Source organism: Kogia breviceps, chromosome 1, assembly GCF_026419965.1.
Source record: "Kogia breviceps isolate mKogBre1 chromosome 1, mKogBre1 haplotype 1, whole genome shotgun sequence".
In the NCBI taxonomy this organism is placed as follows: domain Eukaryota; kingdom Metazoa; phylum Chordata; class Mammalia; order Artiodactyla; family Physeteridae; genus Kogia; species Kogia breviceps.
In genome coordinates, this window is record NC_081310.1 from 65,222,799 (window position 1) to 65,235,945 (window position 13,147).

Sequence of the window (13,147 nt, forward strand, 5' to 3'; positions counted from 1 at the left end):
GATTAGGTGGTGGATACAGGCTGTGTGTAGAAAGGACCCTAAGGAAGTTGAGTTGTTTATTCACAGCCCCTCAGCTGCTGCCTGGGTGGGAGTGAGAGGGAGTGTGGCTGTCCCCACCCCGGCTGTGTACAGCTGCTGGGGAGGCTGCTTCAAGCTTGGCTGGGGGAGGGGGGGCGGGGGAGGGCGGGGAGGGAGGACAACCCAGTGGGTGTGCGGGGGAGGTTGGCTGAGGTCCCAGGACAGGGCTGCAAGATCTTCCTCTCCCCCAGGCCCTCCCGTCAGCACAGTCCCTGGGAGGTGGTTTTAGAAAATAGCCCCTCGCGGGACTCTCTGTGAGAGCAACGCAGAGGCGCAGTGATGGGAGCAGGAAACAGCTGGGCTGCTGCTTCCCTGGAAAGGTTACTCATGAGGCAGATTCCAGGATGTGAGGGTTATGGGCACCTTTCCTCTTTCCATCACTGGAGAGACAGACAGACAGATGGAAGGGCGCAGAGAGACACAGAGAGGAAAGATCCCAAGAGCCACAGTCTCTGCAAGACATGCAGTGAGATGGAGGAAGCTGCTCAGCTGGGAGGGAGCCGAGCCGTGCCGTGCCGAGCCGCAGGAGAGACCATCTCTCCACCTCTTCTCTGTCGCCTTTCTCCGACCCTTTAATTTCAGGGCTACCCCAAGGTTCCAAGAGCCTCTCCCTCCAATTCTCCTTTTATTTTTATTATTTTATTATTTCATTTATTTAGTTTTGGCTGTGTTGGCTCTTCATTGAGGCACATGGGCTTCTCATTGCAGTGGCTTCTCTTGTTGCAGAGCACGGGCTCTAGGCACGTGGGCTTCAGTAATTGTGGCGCACGGGCTCAGTAGTTGTGACTCACGGGCTCTAGAGCACAGGCTCAGTAGCACGAGCTTAGTTGCTCTGCAGCATGTGGGATCTTCCCTGGACCAGGGCTCAAACCCATGTCCCCTGCCTTGGCAGGCGGATTCTTAACCACTGCGCCACCAAGGAAGTCCCAATTCTCCTTTAAAAAATGTCAGAATTGGACTTCCCTGGTGGTCCAGTGGTTAAGACTCCACGCTTTCATTGCAGGGGCCGCGGGTTCGATCCCCGGTCGGCGATGTTGTGTGAGGAAATTGGGAACGGGGAAATCAGAAAGAGGAGTGAAGATTAACCTGAATTTGTGGCTTTTCAAAGACCATTCAGCAATCTCCTCCGTGAAGAAGATCAGCCCACTCATTTATTATGCCTCAACTACATTCAATGCAGAGTGGGATAAAGAGGCAGAGAAAAGACACAGAGGACATGGTAGAGACTGTAAGCCCCTTGAAGGCAGGAGATCTCTCTCTCCCATATTTGAAGGTTTTTTTTTTTTTTTTTTTTTGTGGTACGCGGGCCTCTCACTGTTGTGGCCTCTCCCATTGCGGAGCGCAGGCTCCGGACGCGCAGGCTCAGCGGCCATGGCTCACGGGCCCAGCCGCTCTGCGGCATGTGGGATCTTCCCGGACCGGGGCACGAACCCGTGTCCCCTGCATCGGCAGGCGGATTCTCAACCACTGCGCCACCAGGGAAGCCCATATTTGAAGTTTTTATTGAGATCATTGCAAATTCACATGCAGTTACAACAATACGATTCCTTGTAGTACACTTTGCCCAGTTTTCCCCAAAAGTAACATTTTGCAAACCTATAGTATAATATCACAACCAGGATATTGACCCTGATAGAATCCACCAAACTTATCTAGATTTTCCATTTTACTTGTGCCTGTGCTTGCATGTGTGTGAGTGTGTGTGTGTGTTCAGTTTTATACAATTTTATCGCCTGTGTATGTTTGAGCTGTCACAATCCAGATTCTGAAGTTACAACATGACAGGGATCAAGGATCCTTTGTGTCACCCTTTTATAACCATCCTTTCCCCCCATTCCTGGCAGCCACTATTCTGTGCTCCATTTCTAAAGTTTTATTTCAAAAACTGTTATATAAAAGGAATCACATAGCATGTGTCTTTTTGGTATTTGCTTTTCTCTCAGCAGAATTCCCTGAAGATCCATCCAAGTTGTTGGGTGCATAAATAATTCATCCCTCTTTATCCTTTTTATTGGTGAGTAGTAATCCATGGTATGTTGTTACTAGAGTTTATTTAACCATTCACCTTTGGAAGGACATTTGGGTTGTTTCCAGTTTGGGGCTATTACAAATAAGGCTGCTATGGACTTTTGTGACCAGGTTTTATGTGAACATCATGTGGTTTTTCTATCCAGTGACAGCATCCAGTGGGCACACAGTGGATCCTCAGTCAATGCTCCTTGGAGACTGAGGACAATCTGCTGTAGCACTTTGTCCAGGAGAGAGTGAGGGAGGACGGGAGGGTTATGGTGCGTGAGAGGAGTTACCCTCAACAACGAACCAAAAATCAAGGCACCGTCTGAAGAAAGAATTGACCAAAAGACACACAGTCAGCATTGGCATTAAGCCGTTGGGACAAGGAGGGCAAGATTCTATATAGAAACAAAAGGCTTCATAAGATTGTGGTGAGGATGAGAACAATTGACAGGCAGCCTATGACAGTGTGAAACGATACACAGGGAAGGCATGGGGATGCTGAGGCAGCTCTAAGAGTGAAGAGAAGAGGGGCTTGGGAAGCACACCTGATTCATATCCTGCCTTCACCATTTTTTAGCTGTGGTGTTCTGGGCAAGGTACTTAAATGTCTCTGAGACTCCACTTCCCAATCAGTAAGATGAAGATAAATACCTTTCTCATAAGAGTAATAGGAGTAAAGAAAAACAGGGTATATAAAGTTCTTGACTCACAGCAGCCTCTGAATAAATGTTCGTTTCCTTCTTCCCTCCACTCCCTAAAGAGACGTAAGGGGAAATAGATACTGGAGAGACCTCAGGAGTCTGGCTTAAAGGAAGCCTGTTGGGGGGCATAAGATTAACTGGGAGAATCTGAGCAAAGGTAGGGACATTGGACCCAGCAGTGGACTGGGTTAGATGAGGCGCCTCTCTTCAGCATCAGCGTTGACTCCAAGTAGAGCAGGACCCGGCAAATGGTACTTGGCCCAAGGGATCTCCAGTTTCACTACCACTTGGCTGGATATAGCATGCTGCTTGTTTCCACTTTCAAGGTGAGCTTATCCTTGCTTTATTAAAGGCCTGAGATGAACAGTGGGCATCCCTCTTTGGAATGGCTACTGGATAAAATGCCTTCCCCGCCAAACCCTTGCAAACTGTCCGCTAACCTACCCCTCCCTTCAAATTCCAAACCCCAAGCAGCCAAAGTCCTTGGTGCCTCCAACGCCTTCCAGAAAACTGCCTGGCCCCCGCACAGCCCTCCTCCCAGTCCGGCGTTTGATCTGACAAAGATGCTTAACCTTTTGATCCCATCATGGGACTATCCCCAGCCCTAGGCCACCAGAAAGGGAGAAAGAGAACCCTCCTTTCCTTGTTCCTACTCTTGTTTCTTTTGAACAAGGAAGAGAAGGAGGATCACAGGCTCTTGACACCCCGTTGCCTGCCTCTGGCGCCGCCCAGGACCAGACTGGGTCCAGAGGTGCGCCAGGAAGAGCCCCCGGCCTTTGAAACCGGTAGTTGGGGGGCCGGGGGTAACAGACCACGGCCCTTCCACTTGCCTTGGTCTTCTCGCTCTGCCAGTTCTCTCTCCTCTGACCCTTTGGGTCTCCTCAAATGTGGGGGTGGTGGGGGAGACAGGAGAGGGGAGATGGAGGCAGAGCTCTCCTTGGGTGTGGCCGGTCCCAAGGAGCCCTTCCCACCCCGTTCAGGGCCCTCCAGGCCGCTGCCATGGTCACAGCAAGAGTCCTGTCCTGTTCCAAACGTCTTCGCACCATCATCACTCTTTTCGCTGGAGTTATTGATACTTCTCCCTGCCAAACTCAGACCTCCCAAAGTGTTCTTTAAAAACATAAATGAGATCATCTCACTCCTCTGCTTGGCTCCTTCTAGTGTCCTCCTGCTACCCAAGAATGAAATCCACACAACCTGGTTTCTGCCCACTTACCCAACCCCATCTCTGCCTCCTTCTCTTCCCCTGGCTCTCTTTCCATTCCTGCACTCATCTGCCTCATAGGCTGGTCCTGCCTCAGGGCCTTTGCATTTGCTCTTCCATTTTCCTAGTCCTTTCCTCTCAGATCTTCTTGGGGTGGGCTCCTCCTTAATTTTCCGGATCTAGCTCATATGTCACCTCCTCAGAGGGTCCTCTCTTCCTTGACCTCCCTCCCCATCTCCTCCCCACAGGCCTTCTAACGCATCATCTTGTTTTACCTCCTTCATAGCCATCTGAAGTTATTTAGCTATGAGTCTGTGTGGTTTCCCTCTGGAATGTGTACTGCAAGGTGTAAGGACCTATAGTGTGTCCCCAGCATCTAGAAGGGGCTTAACCAATATTTTGTTGGATGACAGATGGATCCTCTGAGGTTGTAGTTGGGCTAAGAGAGGCCCACCGTGTGGGCAGGATGCTGGCTGCAGAGACTAGAAAACCAAGTATAAGTTTGCAGCTCAGCTTTGCCATGTATTACCTGTGCAGCCCCAGACAAGTTGCTTTACCTCTTTGCATTTAATTTTCCTCATCTGTAAAATAGAAATGCTACCACTTGTCTTCATAAGATTGTGGTGAGGATGAGAGAATTATGTGAAAGCACAAAATAGATATGGAGTAAGTCCTGGTTTAAAAATAAATCCACATGGTTATCCAAAGATAGTAAAATAGAGCCTAGGTGCTCTTTCACATTAACCTCTTCACTTCTTTAATCAGCTTTATCATTTTTATTTAAGGAGGCTGGCACACAGGACAACTCTAAGGGGAGGCTAAACAGAAAACTACCACCCACAGGCCAAGTCCAGGGCACTGCCAGTTTTTGTATGGCCCATGAATGATGAACGGTTTTTTTTTTTTTTTTGCGGTACTCGGGCCTCTCACTGCTGTGACTTCTCCCGCTGCGGAGCACAGGCTCCGGACACACAAGCCCAGTGGCCACGGCCCACGGGCCCAGCTGCTCCGTCACATGCGGGACCCTCCCGGACCGGGGCACGAACCCGCGTCCCCTGCATCAGCAGGCAGAGACTCTCAACCACTGCGCCACCAGGGAAGCCCCGGTTTTTGCATTCTTAAGTGATTAAAAAAAAAAAAAAATCAGGGCTTCCCTGGTGGCGCAGTGGTTGAGAATCCGCCTGCCGATGCAGGAGACACGGGTTCGTGCCCTGGTCCGGGAAGATCCCACATGCCACGGAGCACCTAAGCCCGTGAGCCATGGCCGCTAGGCCTGTGCGTCCGGAGCCTGTGCTCCACAACGGGAGAGGCCACAACGGTGAGAGGCCCGCATACCGCAAAAAAAAAAAAAAAAATCAAAAGAAGACTATTTTCTGACACATGAAAATTGTATGAAAGATCTAAATTTCAGGGTCCATAAATAAAGCTTATCAGAACACAGCCATGCCCACTTGTTTATGTGTTGTCTGGGGCTGTTTTTGTGCTACAAGGGCAGAGTGGAGCTGTGTCAGAGGCCACCTGATGGTCCCTAAAATATTTACTATTTGACCCTTTAAAGAAAAGGTATGCGGACCCTTTAAAGAAAAGGTATGCGGACCCCTAGCTGATTTTAAAAAGTGAAAGGGCAGGTCTGAGAGGCTGCCTGGAGACCAGGAGAGGGACAGCGTGGCCCCTGAGGACTGCTCCTCTTTCAGGGCTCTCTGTTGCTCGCTGTGGAAAGCCCTGTCTCAGCCCTGGTCACGGAGGCAGCACCAACCCCCCCGAGTCCAGAGAGGCACTGTGTGCAGCCGCGCATCTGTAAGCCTCTGACGAAGGCCCCCCACGGGGGTGCCCCACAGAGCCCCTTGCCCTGCTGCAGCTCCTCGGACCTCCCTTTGCTTTTCTTCTAGAATCTGTTGGGGGGTGGGGGGGAGGTTAAGTGGCTTAACCTCTGGGACATCAGCTCTCAAAGACAAAGGTAACCTACCCAAGGGAGGAGCCCTAGGCACCCTCTTTCCTCCCAGAAGCTGTTCCACGTCCGCACTGCCGGTGCTCGTAGAGCAGCCTGCGAGAGCTCTGATAGATTCTTCTTAGAAAAAAAACAGGAGAGCTAGCTGCTTGGAGGATGTGGAAAGTCTGCTCTTAATGACAGGCCTCTCTCTCCAGGGAGCTTATAATCAATCACCTTGGGAGGCTTCCCCTTCTTGGCAGAGACTCAGGTTTGATGGAGCCTCAAGATCGAGGAGCCTGCTGTGTGGCCTTGGGGGAGGGCTGTGGAGGGAAGTGACAAGAGTCAAAATGCAAACACAAAGGCTCAGGCCTTGCAAAAGCTGGGGTGCTGTGGTGAACAGGAAGCCAAGAGCAGGAGGGGTTGGGCTGCCGTCCTAAGGTCAAGGCGGGGGCTTCGTGCAGAGGGTAACACTCGATGCCCCCCCCGTCCCTCTCCTGGTCCTTCTCCCACCATCTCTGGGGGGTCGGGAGGGCGGGGCCAGACCCCACCACTGCCGTGCTTCTTCCAAGGACGAAAAGGTCCATTTTACCAAAGACTTCTCGGGGAGCAGAGACAGAGCACTGTCTGTCTCCCTGCACTCCGGTTCCAGCACCCAGCAGCCTGTGCGCCCGTGGCTCACCTTCTTTAGAAGCAGTCATGGCCAGAGGGCCAGGGGTCAGGCCAGGCTCCAGCTCGTATGGCTGTGTGGCCGTAGCAAGTCACTTTCTATTTCTCCAAGTTTATGTTTCAGTCGTTTACCTGTCTCCCAAGGTCATCATGAGAACCAAATGACACGCTGCACATGAAACCACTTTGAAAACCATGAAGCCCGGGAAGGAATGTTCACGGGAACAAGCTGTGGTCTTTGTACCCACACCACCCAACGGACAGGGCGAGCCTACCGTTACACTAACGGTGAGACAGGGCCCAAGTGGCTGAGTGACTTGGAAATAACCTAAACATAACATGCCCTGAGCAGAGTTAGGGGGCCTGGAGGCCTTGATTAATGAGGGAGGAGGGCCTGTCCCAGAGCTGGGAGGCCCTGGAGATGCTATCACAGCCTCACATCACAGTCAGGCCCCTGCTTGTGGTCTGATCTCGGCATCTCTCTGGTTGGGCCCAGCCTTCCTGGGGCAGCCCCGGCAGTTAGGCAGAGATGGTGGTCTGCTTCCCGTCAAGGCTAGTGCAACGGCTTCTCCTAGCTCAGGGCTGGGAGGGTGGAGAACAGGTTGTCAGTGTGTGGATTTCAGGAGACACCCGCCTTCCCCTCCTTTATTCTGGGGAGGTGTTGGTAAAATTCTAGAGCCCTCACCCCCTACCCTGTGTGACCACTGGGGAGCTCAGCACCAAGGGTGTGGGCCTTGGGTTCTAGTGCGGTTCTGCCTCTCTGTAGCCACATCACCCTTGGTAAGGACACACCCCTCTCCAGGGCTGTGTCCTCATCCCAAGAAGTGCAGAATTGACGCCTTCCTGTCCGCTGTTCAGAGTAGTGAGGAGCACATGGAAGGTGTCTGCGCAAGTGCTTTGATAACAGGACTCCTATTGTCATGGAATGAGGGATGGAGAAGATAGGGAAGACCGACAGGACGATGGGGACAGGCCACGACCCTGAGCCTGGGGTTGGAGGCAGGGGACAGTAGGGGGGGATGGACCAGGGTAGTGATTATTTACTGCTCTGTGAAAAGCATGAAACTCAGCACTCTCTGATTCTCACACAACTCTGTGGGATGGGTACCAACATCCCCATTTATAGGGGGCGACCTAGGCTCAGCAAAGTCATTTGCCCCAAGTTTACCCCTAGGGAGGCCAGCAAGCCCAAGCCTAACTCCAGAGTCCATGATCTGTGTACCCCACTACGTACCTGGTCCTGGTCCGGGTCCACCATAGGTGCCAGGGCTACTGCCAGCCCGTAAAGTGCTTTCATGCAAATTAGGGAAAGGTAGATGCAGCCACGAGCCTTGTCTAGTTGTGCTTGTGAAGTGAATAGGATGTATCAATACAACTGTACCTTGCAGCCCTGGGAGGGACTTTGAAATTAATTAAAGAAAAGAAAAACCAAACAAAATCCAGGATATAGATTTTGTGGCTTGCTACCCCTCCATTTCCTGGCCTGGGAACCCAGCAGATGGGCCCCTCCCACCAATTCCTTCTTTCCTCTGGAGCTCCAGAGTCTGGGGGCTGGTAGCCCTGCCCAGACACCTGAACCAGGCCTGTGCCTCTCTTCCCCACAGGCCTGGGGATAGATTGTGCAAAACTGGCACCATAACCTGAGGCAAGAGGTTAGTTCACAATCTAGTTATTAATTATGCACTTGCTTATTACCTTGAGCATTGCATCAGGACCGTGAGAATGGCTTTATAGACACTTACATTAGTATCAGCTCCTCTCTCCTCCCAGACACACACACAGGTCCGGGTACAGCAGTAAATCCTGCCAAAAGTCACTCCAGCCTCAGCCTATTGCCCACAACTCCTGGCACATTCAGGCCATCCCTGCCAGAATGGGAAACGCTGCCTAGCCAGCAGGATCCCCAACAGCAGCCCCCAGAGATGGGGCCAGCTGCAGGTCACCTCACCCTGATCCGTGGGCTGTGCACTGCACTGAACTTGGAGAGCTTGGGGGGTCACTTAAGGAAAGGAGGTTAGAGATTTCACACCTTACCTCAGATGCCCGGGGAAGTCCCTCCTCCAGTCTGACTCCCATCCCTCTTGCTGCAGTTCTAGTGGTTTCCCTCTTGTGTGGCCCTTCTTGTCTCTGGTTGAGTAAAGACTGTGAGAGCACCTACCAGTGGGGATAGCAGTCTCCTCCTTTTATTCCTGACTTGCAGTGGAAAAGTCAGCCCTACAGGGAGAATGGGAACAAGACCTTGAGGCCTCTTCCCTTGTGCCCTCCTGCCCCTCACATGACCCCTCTATCTTCCCCACTCTGGAGACTGTGGAGTCACAGCTGGCAACTAAATCCCCTTTGAGCTCCTCGGCCTCCTGATCTAGACTCTGTCCACCTGCTGCTGCTGCTGCAACACAGCCGAGTGAGTAAGCGCTGAGCTCTGCCCTCTGCTGCTGGGCAGGGAACCAGGGCTTGGATCCACCCAGATTCAGCTCTGCCACCTTGGGCAAGTGACTTGACCTCAGTTTCCCCATCCATAAAAGGAGGTGGCACCTGCCTATCTTAGATGTACCTGTAAGAATCAAACCTGCTGATGTCAGTGAAAGTGTTTGTAAATCCTTAAGTGTAGCACAGAAACAAGTAATTATCCCTTACCTTCACCAGCCTGCTGGCCTTAAAAACCCAGCTCGGAACTTCCCTGCTTCCCTGGATTTATCCCAGGGATACATGGGATAAATGAACTCCGATCGTGTTTGACCTCTGGAACTGGTTTATGGCCTTGACATTTTTGCACTTGCTGATGCGTCGCACCAGTTTCTAGTTCCCAGAGAAGACTGTAACCTCCACGAGTTACCTATGTTCTTCCCATCTCCTAAATCGCATTTAGGATTCTGTACATAAGACAGAATGTACAAACATGGGTTGAGATTCTCCTCTAAATACATTATTTATGCAGTAGCCTTGCATTCTTCCCAACAAGCTTCCTGCATAAAAATTAAGCCTCTGAGATTAAATGACTTACTCGCAGGCATAAAGTTACTATACCTTAGCACTGAGCCTGATTCGTAATTGTTATTTAACAAATGTTTGTTGAAAGAGAAATGAATGCCTGGATGCGTAGTAAATAGCACTGGATCTGTCTGATTCCAGAGCCCACATTTGTTCCACTGGAGCGTAGAGCTTCTCAGGGACTAGCTGGTGCAACATCTCCGTGGGGGTGTGGAGCAGGCAGAGCTCTGTCACATCTGGCTGTCCCTCCCCATTCTCCAACCAAACCCAGCCCGGTAGTTAGCCTCTCAGGCGGTCTGAGCTCCCGAGTAGAATCCCGGGTATTCACAGTGACATAATCACCTCCTTGCTCCAGGCATTTTAGAACCCAGCCCAGTTAACTAAGTGTCTTTCCCACTAGAGACTTATAGGGAAGTTGTCTGCTTCACTCCTGAACCCTTAAGGGGAAGGAGACAGCATTACCTTTTTGCCTCTGCCTCACTGCCCTGAGCAAGTCCCATGAAGCGTTCCACCCCCAGTTCCAATTCTTCCTGTTACTTAGGTTTCTAAAACTAAGCCGTCGCGGCTCCAGCTCTAGGCTTTCTGCTGATGCCCTGAGAAAATCTAAGAGGCTAAAGGACTCAGTTGAGAGGAAAGTGGGATGGGTTTCATTGGTTCTTAGAGCTGGAAAGGACTATTGTGTTCATCCAGGCTCACGCCTTACCTGGTGCCTGAGAGCCCTGCAAATGTCCCCGCCACGCTTAATCTGTTGAAAGCGGCTTGGGTCCTGCCCCTTTGTGAACTCACCTGTGATCGGACTCCCCGTGACTCTCTCCCTGGTCTAGGCTGGCCCTCTGAAGCCATTCCCTTTTGAGGGTGACTTTGCTGTTGCATCTGCAGAAAAGCCAACACCTTTCCCTGGAAGAACGGGCTCAGCATTTCTCTCCCTCTGTTCCCCACTCAGCTGGATTTCTCTGCTTTGGAGGCAATTTTGGTGTCTCTCCCCGTTCCCCATGGGCCTGGGTGGGGCTCGGGGAGGACTCAAAAGGAGGTTTAAATCCAGAGGAAAGTTCTCTTCGTAAACGAATTTCTGTTTTTTCACGGTCAGAGGGAAGTTTCCTGAAGAAAGTACCCTTGAAGGTGTTTGTTGTTGTTTTAAAAACTTCCCTGCGTGGGGTACCACTCAGATTGGACTGTCCCCAGCTGCGAGGTGGGGGACCTCATTCGCCAGAAATTTTGAGGCTCCGCCTTCTAGCAATGATAGTCAGGGGGGAGCACGGGTGACCTCAGGACCTAGAGGCCATGGTCATCCCCAAGCCTGAGGTTTGAGAGGGAAGATGCAGCTGTCCAGTTCTTTCAGTGGTTTCAATATCCTCCTCTCTGTGCCCACGGAGTGCTGGTGATGGTGGAAACATGGTCCACCATATTTCCGGGGGTAGACCCCCCCTCCAACCTTCTCAAACTGCTTCATCTTATTTCTTCACCCAATCCGTTCTAAACCTCTCAGTTAAGGAGGCCCTGGGGGTGGTTTTCCTTCTCCGGTCCCTGATCTCCCCAACCCCTAAACCTCTGAACAGAAATGAGGTGCGAGAGTCCACACTGGGGAGCAGCCCAGGGGTGATTTCTCATTCCTCTTTCTTCCTCCTTCGTTTTATTTATTTTTTCCTTTAAAAAATAATATTTATTGATTCTTTTTTTCTGTTTACAAAAGCAATTTATGATCCACATAGATTTGGAGATACAGAAAAATTTCCCTAGTGCCCCCTCCCCTCGAAATCAACCGTCCTGTTCATTGAAAACCAGTATTCAACTTTTGGTTATTTTTTTTTTTTTTTAATACATTTATTTATTTATTTTTGGCTGCATTGGGTCTACACCGCTGCGCACCGGCCTTCTCCGGTTGCAGCGAGCAGGGGCCACCCTTCGCTGTGGTGCGTGGGTCTTTCATGGCGGTGGCCCCTCTTGTTGCAAAGCACGGGCTCCAGGCATACAGGCTTCAGTAGCTGTGGCACGCAGGCTCTAGAGAGCAGGCTCAGCAGCCGTGGCTCACAGGCCCAGCTGCTCCACGGCATGTGGGATCCTCCCAGACTAGGGACTCGAACCCATTATCCCCTGCACTGGCGGGCGGACTCTCAACCACTGCGCCACCAGGGAAGCCCGGTTATGTCTTTTTAAAATCATTTCTTTTCTATAGGTATACACCTAATTTTAAAACTTTTTAGTTTGTAATAATTTTAGATTTACAGAAAAGTTGCAAAGACAATAGAGTTCCCATATACCCTTCAACAAGTTTGCCCTGGTGTTAACATCATAGTACAATAATCAAAACTGAGAATTAATACCGGTAGAGTATAATTCACTAAACTGCAGATTTTATTCGGATTCCACCAGTTTTTCCACTTATGTCCCTTTTCTGTCCCAAGATCCAATCCAGGATATCACATTGCATTAGTATATAACTAATTTTTTAAAAAGTGTATATCCCATTATGTGCACTATTTTGTACCCAGCTATTTTTGTTGGTAATATATCATAAGCATTTCCCCATTTAGTTAAAATTCTTCTATGTCATTACCATTTTTTTAACATCTTTATTGGAGTATAATTGCTTTACAATGGTGTGTTAGTTTCTGCTTTATAACAAAGTGAATCAGCTATACATATACATATATCCCCAAATCTCCTCCCTCTTGTGTCTCCCTCCCATCCTCCCTATCCCAACTCTCTAGGTGGTCACAAAGCACCTAGCTGATCTCCCTGTGCTATGTGGCTGCTTCCCACTAGCTATCTATTTTACATTTGGGAGTGTATATATGTCCATGCCACTCTCTCACTTTATCCCAGCTTACCCTTCCCCCTCCCTGTGTCCTCAAGTCCATTCTCTATGGTCATTACCATTTTTAATGGCAGCATAATGTTCCATTACATGGATTTGCCGTAATTTGCTTAGCCAATGGCTTATTATTCCACATTTAAATTGTTTCTAATTTTTCACTATTATAAATAATGATGAGGGCTTCCCTGGTGGCACAGTGGTTAAGAATCCACCTGCCAAAGCAGGGGACATGGGTTTGAGCCATGGTCCGGGAAGATCCCACATGCTGCAGAGCAACTAGGCCCTTGCACCACAACTACTGAGCCTGCGCTCTAGAGCTTGCAAGCCACAACTACCGAGCCCATGTGCCACAACTACTGAAGCCCACACGCCTAGAGCCTGTGCTCTGCAACAAGAGAAGCCACCTCAATGAGAAGCCCGCACACCACAATAGAGGGGTGGCCCCCGCTTGCTGCAACTAGAGAAAGCCCGCATGCAGCAATGAAGACCCAGTGCAGCCAAAAATAAGTAAATAAATAAATTTATTTTTTTAAAAATAGAATGATGAGGTGAACATCTTGTACATACTTCTGATATACGTCTCTCTGGTTATTTTGCCATAAGAGAAATCCCAGAAATGGAATTCCTGTGTCCAAGGGACCCATCCTTCCCCCTTCTAAGTCCACGGTGAGGATTTGGGCCCGTTGATGGCCTTTATGCCTAAAGAGACTGTTGACCCCTCATCCTGAGACAGGCAGGGGAAGAAGCAA